The sequence below is a fragment of the Chrysochloris asiatica genome, unplaced genomic scaffold (assembly GCF_000296735.1).
Source record: "Chrysochloris asiatica unplaced genomic scaffold, ChrAsi1.0 scaffold00070, whole genome shotgun sequence".
NCBI classification, from domain to species: Eukaryota; Metazoa; Chordata; class Mammalia; order Afrosoricida; family Chrysochloridae; genus Chrysochloris; species Chrysochloris asiatica.
Genome location: NW_006408588.1, coordinates 13,839,337 through 13,845,136, shown reverse-complemented (window position 1 = coordinate 13,845,136; position 5,800 = coordinate 13,839,337). Strand labels below are relative to the sequence as shown.

The 5,800-nt window shown below is 45.5% G+C and overlaps 1 protein-coding gene and 1 pseudogene across 1 annotated transcript in view; one reads left to right on the top strand and one right to left on the bottom strand.

The window, feature by feature from the left end:
• Positions 1-5,800, top strand: part of ADCK1 (aarF domain containing kinase 1) — a 272,060-nt gene that overhangs the window by 42,145 nt on the left and 224,115 nt on the right. The window lies entirely within an intron of this gene.
• LOC102827645 lies at positions 3,153-4,494 on the bottom strand (annotated as a pseudogene).

The window sequence follows — 5,800 nt, the reverse complement described above, 5'->3', positions numbered from 1 at the left end:
TTATGGTGTTGGAGGAGAATATTGAAAGTGCCATGGGCTGCCAAAAGAACCAACAGATCTGTGTTGTAAGAAGTGCAGTCAGAGTGCTCCTTGGAGGCCAGGATGGCCAAACTTCATCTCTCATACATGGGACATATTGTCAGGAGGGACCAGTCGCTGGAGAAGGATATCATGTTTTGTAAGGTGGAGGGTCAGAGAAAAAGAGGAAGACCCCCAGCGAGATGGATTGGCAAAGTGGCAGCATCAGTGGGCTCAAGTGTGGCAATGATTGTGAGGTTGGTCCAGGACCAGGCAGTGTTTCATTCTGTTGTACATAGTGTCGCTGTGAGTAGGTATCGACTTGATGGCACCTAACAACAACAACTTGTAGAGGAGTGTAGACTCTTCCATGAAACTGGTAGGAACTAGCTAACTCTGTGCTTTGGGAAAGATTTTCAACTCTTTAGCTATAGACCAGCTGCAAACTATGAGGATAACTGTACCACCAGCTTACTGTTGGCTTGCAAAGGAAACTATAGCTGAATGTATCTCTTTGAGAACATTCTCTGAAACCTACCACAGACAGGGGCTGCATGGAATTTCTACACCCTCCTCCGCCCAGCTATTATTTTAGCCCACATCACCCAGGCCTATGTTCTGTCAGTCCTGTGTGGGGCTAGCGGGTGGAGGAAAAAGAGACACAGCTCTTTCCTGAGGTGGCTCACAGTCTGAGGGGCGGGGGGATGCAGGCATGGAATTGCCAGCTGCAGGTTTGATTTGTCTTCATTTGAGTTCTAGCCCCTGGTCTGGAATCCCTGATCCTGAGCTCCTAGGGCAAATAAGTTCCAGCCAAGAGGTGCGGGGCAGGAGCCCAGCATGGCGCCTACCCTAGTTTGGGGGTAAGGGTGGACAACACATGGTAGAGAAGCCGAGGGACCCTCTGATTGAGCCACTCTTAGTCTGTCACCCCACTAGGAAGCTTTTCAGTGAATTTTCATTCACTGTGTCTCTCAGGCCCTTTGCTGCTTTTGTTGTCACCCTGGGACATGTGCCTGTGAGTGTTTTGAACAGAGGAGGAGGGAAATTGAATCCTTGCTGTGTTGGCGGCTGGTTTCTCAGAGTTTGTGATAATTCCTGCAGGAGCATGAGCTGCATTTAATTTGCTCTGGTTGGGTCATCTAAGGACCTAGCCTCAGGAATAAGGGAAGCAAAGCCTGCGTTTGAGTCCAGCACCTGCCTTTTAGTTCTCTGTGTGCCCAAGCCTTTCTGAGGCCTGCATCGCAAATCAGTGCTCTGCAGGGGCCCTGACTCCAAAGGCTTTTGGATTCTGGAGAGTTCCACAGGAGTGGGCCCTTGGGTTTTGGTGTGGTTTGGTGAGAGGTGATGGGTCCCCTCCCCTCAGTGGGGGCCTAGGGGGCAATGTGTCATTCAAGCTTCTCCCTGGCGATTGGGCTTACTTTATGGTGGCTTCTCAGTGGCCCACAGGCAGACTAATGTTTTCGATTGTTCTAGTCTTGGTGTAGCATCTTGGGATAAAGCACTGGAACACAAGGTCAGTTTGAACCACAAAATTGATGGTCCAGATTACCAGCTGCTTCTCGGAAACTCTATACAGGGTCACTGTGAACTGGAACCGACTCGACAGCATGAAACAGCACCGGTCTCATCAGTGACCCATGGTCCATGGCCAACAGCAGCGTCCCATTTAGCCGTACTGTATACGACTTGTACTTTTAAGTATGTGTGAAATATATAAGAAAAAGAATAATTAATAATTCAGTGATCACTCTTGTGCTTACTTCCCAGTTTTGGGAATTGCATCTTACCTGTCCAATTGTGGCCCCTGAGCACCTCTTTTCCTGAGTCCAGCCTTCTTTATAGCTGGAAGCAAGCACTGTCTTGAAAGACCTATCATCCTTCCAGTGTGCTTCTTTTAACCCCTATTTGGGGATTTAGAAGGAGACCTGATGGCACAGTGGTTAAGCTATTGACTTGCTAACCAAGGGCGGTTGACAGTTTGAATTCACTTCTGCTCTGTGGGAGAAAGATGTGACAGTCTGCTTCTGTAAAGATTTACATCCTTATGAAACCTTCTATTCTGTCCTATGGGGTCCCTGTGAGTTGGAATGGACTCAAGGGCAATGAGTTTATGTGGGGATTTATATGATAATGTTCATTCTATTGACTCTCTTCCTTTACTTGACTTTGGTCTGAGCACAGCATCTTTGAGATCATAGATCTCACATAATAGTTCTCACTCGTTTTCTGTTTGTTTGTTTGTTTACATGTAAGAAGTGTCTGGGTAGCACCTGAAACTGCCTCATGTGCCATATTTTGGTATCCTTGAGTGGTGCAAGCAATTAAATTCTTTGCAGCTAATTGAAAAGTTGGTGGGTTACATCTACCCAGAGATACCTTGGAGGAAATGCCTGAAATTCAGCCATTGAAAAGCACATTGTACACTGACACACATGATGTTGACATGAGTCAGAATCAACTCAACAGCAAACGGAAAAACAAGAAACACAAACCACATTTTGTGCCACTACTGACTAGTATAAGTGTGGCACTGTGGGTTAATGCGCCAGACTGCAAAGCTGTTTGAACTGCAAGGTCGGTGGTTCAAGCTCACCAGTCACTCCTTGGAAACCCTATACAGGGTCGCTATGGGTTGGAACCAACTCAAGGGCACTTAACAACAACTAGTATAAGGTTCTGCATGAGACCCCCAGGTCTTCACCGTCCACAGCAGATGTGGCTCCGAGGCCGCCCTGGACCTGCCACTGTTTCCATCTCCCTGATGCTGGGTCTCAGCACTCTTTCTGCCCTTCTGCTCCCTCCTCACTCTCTTCTTTTCTTGGGGTTGTTTTGGGCATGGAGATGCCAGATGGGATGGTATTTGCTGTTGCTGCTCAGAGAAGTGACCCCTTTCTAAGGGAAACTATAATGCAACAACCAATAGCCCCTTGAGTGTCCAGCTGGTGGGAAGCTATTGTACCATGCTTGGCTTCTTCCATCTCCTGACCAGTGTGATTTTCTCTCTTTTTTTTTTCATACCTCCTGCCTTTATTGTGAACAGCAGTAGGTGGGACGCTTCCAGCAATAGTAAAAAAAAAATAATTTACAAAAGCAGGGATTCCGTGAAGTAGCCTGGTTGGTACCCTTGGTCACTCTTAGAGGCTGACCCATAGTAACAGGAAGACAACCCCAAAACTCATGAAAGAGGGAGGCCACCAAGGAAATGAGTTATTTGTAGATATCCTGCATGTACTTGGTGGAGGTTACTTTGTAAACAAAGAACCAGGCGGTAAAGAACGTGCCAGTGGCCAACAATACTGTGGCAGATGGGGGAAGACAGCCGGGTTCACTGGGCTGGTACACCTGCTCATGTGACTGGGCACTGGGTACGCGGCTGCTTTGCCACCCTATGTCTTTTTTTTTAAATTTAAATTGTTTTTTTCCTTCCTCTTCTTGCATATTGCCCCTTCCTGTATATTGCTCACCCTGTGTCTGCTCTCTAGCTTGTGAATTACTCTCACTTCTCTCCTACCCCTGGTATCCTTCAAAGAATGTTTCTTTTGTATGAAAACCTTTTCTTGAGTTTTTATAATAGTGGTTTCATACAATACTTGTCCTTTTGAGATGGACTACTTTCCCTCAGTATAACGTCCTCCAGATAGTTATTCTTCAATGTTACATAGTATTACATTGTGTGTATGTACCAGAGTTTGTTTACTCATTCTTCCATTGATAGGCATTTAGGCTGCATATATCTACTTATGTCCTGACCTTTATTTCTTGTGGATATATACCAAGAAGAGGGATTGCTGGGTCATACTGTATTTCTGTTTCCAACTTTCTGAGGAAACACCATACTGTTTTCCATGATGGTTGAACAATTTTGTACTTCCATCAGCAATGTAGAAGGGTCCCATTTTCTCTACACCCTTGCCACATTTATTTTCTGTTTTCCTGAAATTTGCTATTAATGCTGATATGAGATGATATCTCATTGTTGTTTTGATTTGTATCTCTCAACTAATGATCGTGAACATTTCTTCATATGCTTGTTGGTTGCCTAAATGTCTTCTTTGGTTAAGCGTTTGTTCATGCCCCCTGCCCATTTTTCAATTGGGTTGTCTTTTTCTTGTAGAGGTGTTGTAGTTTTCTGTAAATTTTAGAGATTAGTCCCTTGTCTAATATGTCATTGCAAAATTTCTCCCCTCTCCCCTGAGTCTATTGTCTCCTTGTTACTCTTTTGGCAAGATCTTTTTTTTTTTTTTAAGTGTTTATTGTGAATTATGTGTTAGTTTATATGGGTAAACATTATCTTTACATTCATCCTATCATATTTTGTTTTGTTGCAATGATCACAATCCCCTGTATGCATCATCAAACAACCAAAGGGTACACTCCACACACCTGCCCCCTGGCTGCTAGCATACAGCTCCATCCCTCCTTGAGTCCAGAGTCCCCAGCCGCTCCTTCTGTCCACGTCATTGTCTCTGCCTTCATCCCTAGTGTCACTGCCTCCATGGACAGGGTCTTGCGCTTTGCTTTTCTCCCTTGATGGTTCCAGGGATCTCTGCTTCTAGACTGCAAAACCAGCCACTCCCCTCCTTTTGTAACCAAACATTTACATTTACCTTTCCAACACTCACTGTCAGACCTGATAGTAATCATTCCCTATTGAACTACAGGAGTCCTTTCCCCTCACCTTTTATTAACCCCATCCAGACAGGTTGGAAACAATTCATTGAAGATACTACCTTTCCCTATATCCTCTGCAGCTAGGTTCCCTATTGAAAGCTTGTAAGGCAGTCACTTCTTGCCTTAATCCCCCTATTTTGGGTAGCCAACGTTTAAGTTCCCCTCCATGTGTACCAAGGGGGTGGGAATGATCCTCACTGTAGAGATTTGTCTGCTCCTTTGTCATACTGCATCCACAAGCATAGGTGAAATTCATCCACTCATAGTAGGTTACTCCTTTTTTATTATTTTTTTCCCCCCTCATCTTTCTTCCTCTAGTCGTGTTCTGATCATCCAGCCATTGATACCAGGTCAAATCGGTACTATCTGCAAATGTGGGTGTTCTTGTGCATCTCCCCTCACTTCATATCAGCTGGATGCTTCACACTCCATTCTAGTCCTCTAGGGCCATGTCCCTGCCCCTGGGCCCCAGGAGTCCCCAGGTCTCGTCATACTGCTGGTTAACCAGGTCTCAGTCCAGGTTAACAGGAGTCTATTGAATGTGGTCAGACTTAGTTCACAGCTTCATTGATGTTTTTTCCCCTCTTCCCCTTATCAGTGACCAATGGAGTCAGCAGCAGGACCATATGCCTGCTAGTGTATTCAATTTGAGTTTGTCTTGGAAGGGGGTTTGCCTTGAGGGGACCTGACCACGTGCCTTGATGGCTCCCTGGGGAACAACTTGCTTGTTCTGGTAGTAGTCAGTTGGACTGCTGTTGTTGTTTTTGATTTTTCCTGCTGATCTTTCTTTCAAGAAGTATCTCCTGTTCTTCTAGCTGCTCCAGACTGGTCTGCTTGTCCTTTCAAGTGGAAATGTCCCACCTCAGAAGATTCTGGATGGGGCTCAGGATTCCACCTATTGTCTTGTGCAATGCAAAGGCTTTGCAGGAAGCCTCCTTCACTGGGCAAGTTCTAGCCCCATTTTAGGTATTCCAATCAGTTATAGCCTGAAGACGGACTTACAAGCGTTCTCTGGTGATGTTTCTGGCTATTCCTCTCTCTCCCCTTTAAGTGTCTTTTTTACAATAGTAGGCAAGGGAAGGAGTCCTGGTGTGGTGCTGTGGGTTAATGC